The sequence below is a fragment of the Scyliorhinus canicula genome, chromosome 1 (genome assembly GCF_902713615.1).
Source record: "Scyliorhinus canicula chromosome 1, sScyCan1.1, whole genome shotgun sequence".
Lineage (NCBI taxonomy): Eukaryota > Metazoa > Chordata > Chondrichthyes > Carcharhiniformes > Scyliorhinidae > Scyliorhinus > Scyliorhinus canicula.
The window spans coordinates 207,817,257-207,830,001 of NC_052146.1; the positions used below are offsets into that span (position 1 = coordinate 207,817,257).

A 12,745-nucleotide genomic window follows, 5' to 3' on the forward strand; every position below is an offset into this window, starting at 1 on the left:
GTATTTCATTTGAGTCAATACAATATGGCTGTTGCTTTTCTTTGTACAAGTTTATATGACTTGAGGCATTCCTATGATAGGACTGGCAGCTACCGAGGGAGTGGCTGTGGTCTCCTGTCACAGAATATTTGTACATGCAGGTAATTCATGGCTGTTGACCCATGATTTTCTCTGCAATATGATATTCTTTTTGTGAACCAGAAGCGCTGTTTAGAAGTTAATAACTCTTGGTTCTCTAAACACCCCACCCCCCGCCCCCCAACACCACCCCCACCCAACCAAATTATATATTTGTGACTGGCAAGGGCATCTCATGCTGGCACCATGTTATACAACAATAACACATTCTTTCGTAACTATTAAAGAATAAAATACTGTTTGCTGATCTTATAATGGGACTGTATTGAGATTTAGAAGCAAAGTTCAGAATGAATAATCGGTTTTACAATGTACATGCTGAAAGTTAGTTGTCTCATTTGGTCTGAACATGTGTGTTCTAATAGATTTTTATTTTCAAGTTTTTATTCCAGCCTATGGATCCAGTCTAACTGCAGGTTGCTCGCCTCTTGTAAATTCCATCATGGTACAGGTAACTCAACCCCACCATTTGGGATCAATCGACATTCTTTATCATTTTGAGATATGAACTCAAAGACCTATTGAAGCAGTACAAAGTCATTATTAGAACTGAGAAAGCATTGAGAAGCATATAGCACAGCACATAGCAGACTAACATTTGCTAATTGACTGCAATTTTGCAGGTCAAAACAGCCCAGAAGATTCAACATGCAATTTGCAGGTAACTTGTGTATTTGTGGCAGTCAGCAAGCACGGCTTGTTGTATTTAAAATTCAGTTTTTATCACTATTTGGCGAATGATTATGTAGATAACGTTGTACATTCGAGAGCAAATGGTGGCTACAAGGAAAAGTCACTGATTTCAGGTGTGATCCACTTTGTATTAACATTGCTCCCAAAGAAGGATTCAATTTGTTTCAGATCTCATTGTAGCCGCTTTATACACATGTGGGCAGAAATTTACAGTCGTCCGCTGGCTGGTCCATAAAATTCCACAGGTGGCCCTCCCACCCCCATCCTCTCCCCTGCCCCTGACCTGCCATAATTTTATAATAATTGATCACTTAAGGCCGCCTCCTTCCCAGCTTCAATTTTGAGGTTGGCAGGAAGGGCTCAGGGGCAGGCGGAGGCCTGGCAGGTCAATTTACTCAGGCCTTGGGCCTCCCTATTGAGTGAGGGGCAGTCGTCAGATTTCCAGCCAATTAACACTCCTGGGTGCACTAAATTGTTTTGGAACTGCTTTAATGAATGGGGAGATGTTACCCATTGACACTTTGGGTGGTGGGGTGGGAAATCCTGCCACCTGAAAAATCCTGCCCATGCATGTGGCATGGATTTGATATGAAGGCATAATAATAAGAATCATCTTTATTGCCACAAGTAGGCTTACATTACCACTGCAATGAAGTTACTTTGAAAAGCCCGTAGTCGCCACATTCCACTGCCTGTTCGGGTACACAGTGGGAGAATTCAGAATGTCCAAATTACCTAATAGCCCGTCCTTTGGGACTTGTGTGAGGAAACCGGAGCACCCGGAGGAAACCCGTACAGACTCCACACAGACAGCAACCCAAGCCAGGAATCGAACCTGGGACCCTGGCGCTGTGAAGCAACAGTGTTAACCTCTGTGCTACCATGCCTGAATGACCTATAGGGATTCATACTAGCTGGCACAGGCATGATGGGCTACCTTCTGTGTTGTAGGGTTCTGTGAGTCATGGGCAAATGTTGAATGCTTTTGTTGAAATTCCTCTCTCTTTATATTTACACATTACGGACAATAGTAAATTGAAATTTCTTTATACAGAAGGGGTTGTCCGTTAATGGAACAGATTACCACCGTGGGAGGCAGGACAAGAAATCTCAGCGTGTTTCCAGGAGGCCTGACAGAACTTCTAGTTAATAAATGGGCTTGAGAGTTATTAGAGTTTCACCTATGTCTGCCGTGTCTCACTTGGTAGCAAGCAGGAAGGGTAATGCTGGCCACGCAGTTCTGTCGCTAAGCATTGTGTTTGAGGACCTGAACCACCAAAGTGTTGCGTAGAGACTTCTCAGTGCTGGTTAATTGCAGTTAAATCGACAAATTAATTGTAAAACCTAAGTAGCGTCATCAACGTTTTGATATTTGTAGTGATTGTCCCTTAAAGGAAAACACAGCAGAGTAAGGGTCACATGGCCTGTGTTGCCCTTAAGTGGACAATCACCGCATATTACTAACTATTGATCCCATTATCGATTGCTTTGTCTTAGTGAGTGGCTAATCTCACTTCTGAGTCAGACGTTCTGGGTTTAAGTGCCACTCCAGAACTTGCGTGCAAAATTAAGGCCAGCGTTCTTGTGTAATACTGAGGGGCTGCCATATTGTTGGAGCTCTCAGCTTTTAGGCAAGACATTAAACTGAGGCTGGTCTGCCCTCTCAGCTGAATTAAAAATATCCCATGGCATTATTTTGAAGACGAGCAGGAGAGTTCTCCCTGGTGTCCAACATTGATCTCTCAACCAACATCATAAAATTGGATGATGTGGTCATTATCGGTTTGCTCTTCATGAGAGCTTGCTGTGCACAAATTGGCCACCAATTTCCCATATTTCAATAGCAACTATGGATGGGATTTTCCTGTCCCTCCCACTGTTGGGATCTTCCAGCGATGCTGAAAGTCTTCTTCTGCTTTCTTGGCTTGCCCCATCCTCGGCAGCAGATCCAGAAAATCCTATCCTAGACTTTGAAAGTATGAATATTGATTTGTCTTTGTTTAACAATTTTACTACACTTGTTTTCCATCTATTGTTCCTATATCCTTTACCACAAATCTGTAGAGCACTTTGGGATGGTCATGGAAGACGCGATTTAAATCCAAGACTTTCTTTCATTGATGGAATATTCGTTATAGGTTAGCTCGATAGGCTGAATGCCTTCACCTAGCTGAAACTGACTTTGTTATTGTATTCGCCACCTCTTGATTTAGGTGAGTTATCTTTAGAAATAGCGTAGCGAACAACTTCCAACAAGTGTGTTATTTGTTTATCTATTGGTCTGGAAAATGAAGGTCTATAAAGGTTCTTTTCATTTAAAGTTAAAATGTTCCTTTTTTCCGTAGAAAAATGTCCCCTAGGTTTTTGGTAACTAATAGATAAATGGTCTCAGGGTGGCACAGCGTAAAATTCTATTTCAAATACCAGAATGAGGAACATGAACTTTAAGCCTTTTTATTTGATTGTTGCTGCAATAAGTGTTTGGATTGTTCATTAATCTCGGGGTCCGCCACAAAAAAGCTCTTCTTTTGAGTATGAGCTGAAAGTCATCTCGCTGGCGAGACACTTTGCACTCCGCTTTCTGCATTGCCTAAGCACAGACTGGAAACTTCAGAGTCCATTAAACAATGCGGCTTTGCTGATCACAATACAGTGGTTTTCAATGTTTCCTGGGGAAACCACAAGCTCTGTTTGACCCATCTCACAGACACATTCCTCCTTCACGATAGTCTCTTCTTCTCTCTTGGTTTGAATAAAAAACTCCTGACACTGAATTGAGTGACAGTCCTTTTTTTTCGAAAGACCTATTTTAACTGGATTCTGAGTCAGCGATGAACAGAACAATAATACTTTCAGTACACAACAGGATTACAAAATACACTTCTGTTTAAAGTTCACTGAAATAAAAGCAGTAAAAGATGTAGGAATGATGGATGTAAAACAAGCAGAGGAAAATTGTTCAACAAAGACAAATCAACATTAATTTTTATATGACCATAGATTTAGATGTGCCTTTATTTCCTAATTTGTATGTAAAGCCATTTCTGGTACTAATTTCCATGAATCCCTCGAAATGTTATGCAATACATTGATTTTGGACTCAAACAATATAAATATATACAACTCCACAACAAATGTATTACGGAACTGAAGAATACCACTGTCATGATTTATATTTACAACACAGGGTGCTCAGGTGGCAGAATATGTTGCACGAGGAAAGAATAAAGCAGTCATGGACTTCCACTGTTAAGGATAACAGAAGAGTGCAGTAATGTGATTATGGTAATGATCAACAAGTCATAGTCTGTTGCTTTTGTTAACCGTAATTAACTTCTCGGAATGGCACAGGCAGCTTTCTCTATGCTCTCCCTGTGTGCATCAGATGGCCGTGCCTTTGTGTCGCAGTCTTCCATTTTCCCCGCAGGGACCACAGGCCTTCAAGTGCATGACTAAATGAATTCATTTCTGGAACAAAGGGAATAGAGATTGATATCTTTTGTTTAGGACATTCAATACCATATACCAAGCCAATTACTTAAGCTGTTTCTGTCAGTCCCATTACTGCTCCTATTGAGGCATGTTCTAATGCTGGATCATTCTCTTCCCAAGAATGTAGTGGAACAGATTAGAGGTTTAATGAGAAGGTTTCTATTGGGTATGTCTTTTCTCCCACCCCTTATCATTGCAGAATTTAGCAATCATACATAGGCAATAGGAAGGGGCTAAAGCTAATCTTGCATGAACTGATCAAAGACAAGTGCAGGATTGCATGAGGACACTTTGTGACTTATTATAAGCAGGGGACATATGTATATAATGTTCTGTCACAGCAATCTTATCAGCTGTTCATATCTGTTGAGAATCTGTGAACACAAGGAAAGATTTATGAAAGGAAATGGCTTATTGGCATTCATTTGGTGGGGATCTTTGAGTATCTGTATATACCTTTAAACATTACTGCCTTGATTAGTTGGTCAATTGTTCTCATGCTTCAAGACAGTGTTCAACAACAATCTAAAATAATGTTGTTGGCAAGAGGGACTTGTAAACCAAATGCTTTTTGGCATTATTAATATTCAAAGGTATCAGCAAACTTAACAATAATCGACTTCTGGACGTATTCGGTTAACGAAAGAGATCTTTTACTTGAATGCAAACTCAAATCAGATGACTGCTTTCTGGTGTGATATCGCAGCCCATGTTCCCTCCAAATCTTTTTTGTACTGGGTGGGCTTACATTATCCTGGAAATTTCCCTTGACAAACTAACAAAGTTGTCAGTGGCCTATTTGTTTTGATACACAGATTGTTGTACAGCTCTGCATGTAAGGCATGGTTAACATTAAAAACATCCCAGCACTCTTAAAAGTAGTGAGCTGTATGGAATGCTATGAGCTATTTTGATGTGGTGATGTGCTATGTAAATAGTATTCATTGTTACATGCAAAGGCCCAGTATTCCATTATACTGTATTACAGTGTATTTTGTCGTTTACCTACTGTAGTGCGATGTGCTTTAATACCACAATCGTGGTTTAATATCAATTGAAGTAAAATCTCATGTTGTTCTTTTTTTTATAAATTTAGAGTACCCAATTATTTTTCCAATTAAGGGGCAATTTAGCATGGCCTACCAGGCACATCTTTGGGTTGTGGGGATGAGACCCACGCAGATACAGGGTGAATGTGCAAACTCCACACGGACAATGACGTGGGGCCGGGATCGAACCAGGGTCCTCAGCGGTGCAAGGCAGCAGTGCTAACCACTGCACCACCATGCTGCAATCTCATGTCATTCTTATACAACTCAACAAATTCCGACAATTCTCATGGTTAGCCTAGAGTTTTGAAATTATTAGTAAATTAAAATTGCAAAATAAAATCAGCGAGGACCTCTTCAGTTGTTCTTTTGTTTTAAATCTGTAAATAAGAGAGAATGATCTGGTGATTTTATTGTAATAGGTAGTTATTTTGCTAAGTTATTACTATGACCTCGAGGGCACAGACAGATGGCTGTGTTACATTAAAAGGCAAAGCGTTGTTTCAATAATTTCAACAGCCCACTGATCATCAAATACAATATTATCTCTCTAAGCTATCCCTTAGGAAAATGTCAATGTTTCACTGGATTTAACAAAATTCCTAACATATGTGTCTGGTGGAGAGCAGGAAGGACTTTCGGAATCACAGAACACATGATGCTAGTGTATTATGTTATAGCATTAAGTGAACAATAAGAATTGTTTTTCATAAAACATTTGTGGACACTGAGTTTGGTTTATATATATTGGGAAGTATTTGAAGTTAAAGAGGCAACGTTTATATATCATAACAAAAGATGATAAGGTGGCTTGCAAATCTAATATTTAGTTGATCTCTACTTTATTACTATTAGGCTAAACTGTAACAACATATATGTAAAACAATGAAATTGTGTTTTTTAAATTCTTTCACAGGATGTGGGTGCCGTTGGTTAGACTAGCACTTATTGCCCACCCCTAATTGCCCTTCGTAAGATGCTGGTTAGCAGCCTTCTTGAACCGCTGCAATCCATGTGGCGTGGATGCACCTCCACATTGTTATTAGGGAGGGAATTCCAGGATTTTGACCCAGTGACAGTGAAGGAACGGTGATATATTTCCAAGTCAGGATGGGTGTGTGGTTTGGTGGGGAATTTGCACGTGGAGGTGTTACCATATGTCAGCTGTCCTTTTCCTTCTAGGTGGTAGAGATTGCAGGTTTGGAAGGTGCTCCCAAAAGAACTGTGGTAATTTGCTGCGCTGCATCCTGTAGATGGTACACACTGCTGCCATGGTGTGTCGGTGGTGAAGGGAATGAATGTTTAAGGTGGTGGATGAGGTGCCAATCAAGTGGATCTCTTTGAGGGCAGCACGGTGGCCTAGTGGTTAGCACAATCGCCTCACGGCGCTGAGGTCCCAGGTTCGATCCCGGCTCTGGGTCACTGTCCGTGTGGAGTTTGCACATTCTCCCCGTGTCTGCGTGGGTTTCGCCCCCACAACCCAAAAATGTGCAGAGTAGGTGGATTGGCCACGCTAAATTGCCCCTTAATTAGAAAAAATAATTGGCTAATCTAAATTTAAAAAATAAAAAAAAAAAAAAAAAAGTGGATCTCTTTGTATTGTATGGTGTTGAGCATCTTGTGTGTTGTTGGAACTGCACTCATCTAGGCAAGTGAAGAGTATTTTCCTGACTTGTGCCTTGTTCATAGCATTCCATACAGCGCACTACTTTTAAGAGTGCTGGGATGTTTTTAATGTTAACCATGTCTTACATGCAGAGCTGCACAACAATGGACAGGCTTCCGGGAGTTCGGATTTGAGTTACCCGCCGCAGGATTCATAGCCTCTGACCTGCTCCTGTAGCCGGAGTATTTATATGGCTAATCCAGTTCAGTTTCTGGTCAATGGTAACCCAGGATGTTGATAGTGATCAGTGATGGTGATGCCATTGAACGTCTAGGGGGCGATGGTTAGATTTTCTCTTGTTGGAGATGGTCATTGCCTGGCACTTGCATGGCATGTATGTAGGTTGCCACTTATCAGCCCAATCCTGAATATTGTCCAGGTCTTGCTGCATTTGGACATGGACTGCTTCAGTATCTGATGAGGCGTGAATGTGCTGAGCATTGTGCAGTCATCAGCCAACATCTCCACTTCTTTTTTTATAATAATCTTTTTTATTGTTGCAAGTAGGCTTACATTAACACTGCAATGAAGTTATTGTGAATAGCCCCTAGTCACCACATTCCGGCGCCTGTTTGGGTACACAGAGGGGAATTCAGAATGTCTAATTTACCTAACAAGAATGTCTTTTGGAACTTGTGGGAGGAAATCGGAGCATCCGGAGGAAACCAACACAGACACGGAGAGAACGTGCAGACTCTGCACAGATAGTGACCCAAGTGGGAATCGAGCATGAGACCCTGGCACAGTGAAGCAACAGTGCTAACCACTGTGCTACTGTGCTGCCCTCTATAACATCTCCACTTCTGATTATGAAGATCATCGATGAAGCAGCTGAAAATGGTTGGGCCTTGGACACCACACTGAGGAACTCCTGCAGCAATGTGTAGGGACTGAGATGGTTGATCTCTAATCACAAACATCTACCTCTGTGCTGGGTATCACTCCAACCTGTGGAGAGTTTCCCCCCTGATTTCCATTGACACCAATTTTACATAGATAGATAGACATCACTGACAATGGCTATTGAACCTATACATAGAATTTACAGTGCAGAAGGAGGCCATTCGGCCCATCGAGTCTGCAACATCTCCTGGAAAGAGCACCCTACCCAAGGTTAACACCTCCACCCTATCCTCAACCCAGTAACCCCACCCAACACTAAGGGCAATTTTGGACACTAAGGGCAATTTATCATGGCCAATCCACCTAACCTGCACATCTTTGGACTGTGGGAGAAAACCGGAGCACCCGGAGGAAACCCACGCACACACGGGGAGGATGTGCAGACTCCGCACAGACAGTGACCCAAGCCGGAATCGAACCTGGGACCCTGGAGCTGTGAAGCGATTGTGCTATCCACAATGCTACCGTGCTGCCCCAAATTTTCTAGATCCTCTTGATGCCAAAAGCGATCAAATGCTGCCTTGATGTCAAGGGCAGTCACTCTGACCTAACCTCTTGAGTTCAGCTCTTTTTCTCATATGTGGTTCAAGATTGCAATGTGGTAAGGAGCTGGGTGACCTTGACGGAAACCAAATTGAGCATCTGTGAGCAGGTTATTGCTGAGTAAGTTCCACTTGATAGTTGTATTGACAACCCCTTCCATCACTTTACTGATGATTGAGAGTAGACTGATGGGGCGGTAATTTGCAGGATTGGATGTGTCCTGCTTTAAGTGTACAGGACATATGTGGGGAATAACCATAGTCCTGAGTAGATGTCAGTATTGTAGCTGTGGTGGAACAGCTTGGCTGGGGCTGGCAAGTTCTGGAGCACAAGTCTTCAGCACCATTGCTTGCAATGTTGTCAGGACCCATAGCGTTTGCAGTATCCAGTGCATTCAGCCATTTCTTGGCATTGCGTGGAGTGAATCAAATTATGTCATGATTTTAACAGTAGTGTTATTTGTATTGAAACAGGTCCAAAAGGTGTTCTTTTTGTACTGAGAAATGTAGGAGGTAGGCAGACAAAGAATGGACAGTCCACTTTGCTTTGACACCAATATTCAGAAAGAGCCTAGCACTTCAACATTTATTCAGAGATTACTCACACTAAATTGTGCTTCTGATGGTAATAAACTCGAAATGATCTTTTCTACGTCAATTTTTTCATTCTTCAAGTGAAAATGTGTGATCCCACAAATAATGCTCAATTATTTTCCATACTTTTTTCGATAAATGAAATCACGAGCCTGCAATAAATGCTTCAAAACCCGCGTAAGGATTGGCATCATGCAGAAAGCTGCCTGGCAGGGTAAAGCTTCTTTTGAGGATCCAGATGGCATTGTCACGGGATGTTATAATGAGAAAGCTTTCTGTCTCTTTGTTCGCGCGTCTCTCAAAATTCTGCCTCTGACTTTCTGTCGAGATTTTTAACAATTTCCAGCTGTAGGAAGATAAGTGGAACCCCTGGATAAATGGTTTTACACTATCTCTCCAGACGTTTCAAAGACTTGTCAATGTCACGCCGAGACATTGGAAAGTTAGGCCTGGCATAATATACACACAAGTATATGATGGTGCATCAACACACACTGACTGACACACTGAAAGACCAATCAACACACAGAACACAGCAGCCAATCACCAGACAGGGCACGATCACTATAAAGCCAGAGGGCACTAGTTTTCCCGCTCATTCGGGATGCAGCCTCTGAGACAGCCAGAGCCCATAATCAGTAGCACGAACATCTGCCATGTGCTAGCAGTATAGTTTGGTTAGGTTAGCTATAGGTCTTCAGTCAACCTAACATAGTGACGACCCACAGTGCAAGTATGTTTAACAGCTCATAGTTAAATAAAATAGAGTTGTACTTCTACAAGTGTTGGCAGCCTGCCTCTCTCACTGCTCTGGTAAACGCAGTCATCACAGACCCAGCATACCCAACACATCAAGGCCCTGTATATTTGCCAAGGCTATATTCATCCAGTATATATTGTAATGGAAGGAGACCACATGAGGCTAAGAGGGTATTTCATAGGGTGGATGATGAAATGTTGAAGAGATTTCATTGTGTGACCAGGGAAAGTCTGTGTCCGGTGGTTTGGGAGTTAATGATAAGCAGCCATCAATTTGAAAATGATCACAATGAGCATTTGGAGAGGGGTTGGGAGAAATCTCATTATACTGAGGGTTTGTTGAGCATAAAATGCGTTGCCTCGGGGAATGGTTGAAGAAGAGATCACTGTATCTTCTAAGGACAATCTGGATAAAAGTTTGAAGTAGAGATAAATGCTTGATGCTGTGGAAGGAGGCATTGGGATTAGCGTCAGGATACTGTAGCAAAGAACTGGCACAATTCCGCTGGCGTGAATTGCCTCATTCTGTGCTATAATTTTGTAAGACATGTGTGACTATTCAGCATTCATCATTAACTTTGACAATTGCGTAGCATGTTTGAATAAGGGTGTAAGTGAGACTAAATTAGTGATTGGACCTCTGACAGGACGTAATGAATTGTAAAGTAATTATGTAATGTGCTTTAAAGCTTTACTTGCTTCTTAGCTTTAGGCAATTTAAGTTCCCCTCTTATGGTAATAGTTTGTCATCTTTAAATACAGAGCAAAGACACTAATGAGGTCAACAGAGGTGAAAAGAATCTGTTCGCAAAAGGCAACCCTGTTATCCCTCGGGAAGAAGAGAACCGCAGCTTGTTTTAGATCCAAATGTTTGAGGTAGGGTCAGCAGACTGTTACCCAAGCACTGGTAGATTTCAATCACATTCGAAGGCCTTCCCACGAAAAGTTGTACTGATGTCTTATTTTACACATAGCCGCAAGCTGCAGTATTCATTTGCCAAGATGTCATCCACTGATGTACCACTAAGAGAGATGTGCTTCTCCCCTACAAGGTTTCTTAACGTGCCCTACCCCCAACAGTACATATGGGGACAAACTGACAGCAGAAAAAGGTTTTTGTTAATTCAATGGGGTCAGACAACTTTCTTTTCTTATAACACAATTATAAATCCAACCAACAGCAATAAGCGAAATGGTCATATGTGCGTAACCACTGTGTTCATAGAATCATAGAATTTACAGTGCAGAAGGAGTACTCAGCCCATTGAGTCTGCACTGGCCCTTGGAAAGAGCACCCAACTCAAGCCCACGCCTCCACCCTATCCCCGTAACTCAGTAACCCCATTTAACCTTTTTGGACACAAACGACAATTGAGCATGGCCAATCCCGCACATTTTTGGACTGTGGAAGGAAACCGGAGCACCCGGAGGAAACCCACCCAGACATGGGAGAACGTGCGGACTCTGCACGGACACTGACCCAAGCTGGGAATTGAACCTGGGGCCCTGGAGCTGTGAAGCAACTGTGATAACCACTATGCTACTGTGCTGCCCACAAAGAAGGTATATTTTAAAAAATTATTTGCTTTGTTTTGAGCCTTTTGTTTTATACATTAAAATATCCTATCAGTAAAATTTTCTCGAAAACTTGGAATGAAAAAGATGATTTAAAAATTATGAATAATGATTTAAATTAACCAAATGTTGGCATATGTACTGACACCCCCCCCCCCCCCCCCCCTCCCCCCCCCCCCCCCCCCCCCCCGGCGTAAACATTATTTTGTTTTTAAATTTAAAGTGCCCAATTAAAGGGCAATTTAGCGTGGCCAATCCACCTACCAGGCACATCTTTGGCTTGTGGGGGTGAAACCCACACAGACACGGGGAGAATGTGCAAACTCAACACAGACAGTGACCTCAGATTGGGATCCAACACAGGTCCCTGGTGCTGTAAGCAGCAGTGCTAACCACTGTGCCATCATGCCACCCCGTACTTGACTAGCAAGCTGAATTACATACATCCACTAAATGATCATAATAATCTTTATTAGTGTCACAAGTAGGCTTACATTAACGCTGCTATGAAGTTACTGTGAAAATCACTAAGTCGCCACATTCCGGCACCTGTTTGGTTACACGGAGGGAGAATTCAGAGGGCGAAATTCTCCCCCCCCCCCCCACGACGGCTGGGAGAATAGGGGGAGGGCCTTCCCGACTTTTTTGGCGCCCTCCCGCTATTCTCCCCCCCCCCCGCCGAAATCCCGACACGAATCGCTGCCGCCGTTTTTTTACGGCCGGCAGCGATTCACAGCTGTTAGAAGGGCCGAAGTCCCAGCCCTTTACGACCTTTTTACGAACGGCAAACACACCTGGTCCTGCCGTTCGTAAAAACGTCGTGACCACCTGGAAAAAAATAACCATGGCACCGATTGGCACGGCAGTACCACGGCCGTGCCAAGGGTGCCATGGGCCCGCGATCGGTGCCCACCGATCGCGGGCAGCGGGCCCGATGCCCGCGCACTATTTGTCCTTCCGCCGCCCCGCAGTATCAATACGCGGGGCGGCTGAGGGGCAACCCGGACCGCGCATGCGCGGGTTTCGCGCAAAAAACGCGATGACGTCACCCGCGCATGCGCAGGTGGGAAGTCTTCCCACCTGCGCATGCGCGGCTGACGTCATATGACGCGTCAGCCGGCGCTAAGTCCGACAAGCGGGTTTAACGATTTTCGTTAAGCCCGACTTGTCGGAGCCTCCGACGTCGGGCTGCTAGCCCCGACGGGGGACCAGAATCGGTCCCCCGTCGGGAAGGGGCGCGATGCCGTAAAACCCGCCCGGGTTTTACGGCAGTTTGACGATTTCTCCCATTTTGGGAGAATTTCGCCCAGAATGTCCAATTCAACTAACAAGCA

The 12,745-nt window shown here is 43.3% G+C and overlaps 1 long non-coding RNA gene across 1 annotated transcript in view; it reads right to left on the reverse strand.

Moving 5' to 3' along the window:
• Positions 1-3,448: 3,448 nt before the first annotated feature.
• The window catches only part of LOC119971327, an 84,061-nt gene continuing 74,764 nt past the window's right edge, over positions 3,449-12,745 (reverse strand). The window contains exon 3 of the long non-coding RNA XR_005461805.1: positions 3,449-4,299. This is a non-coding gene — a long non-coding RNA (uncharacterized LOC119971327). The remainder of the gene's footprint in view (positions 4,300-12,745) is intronic.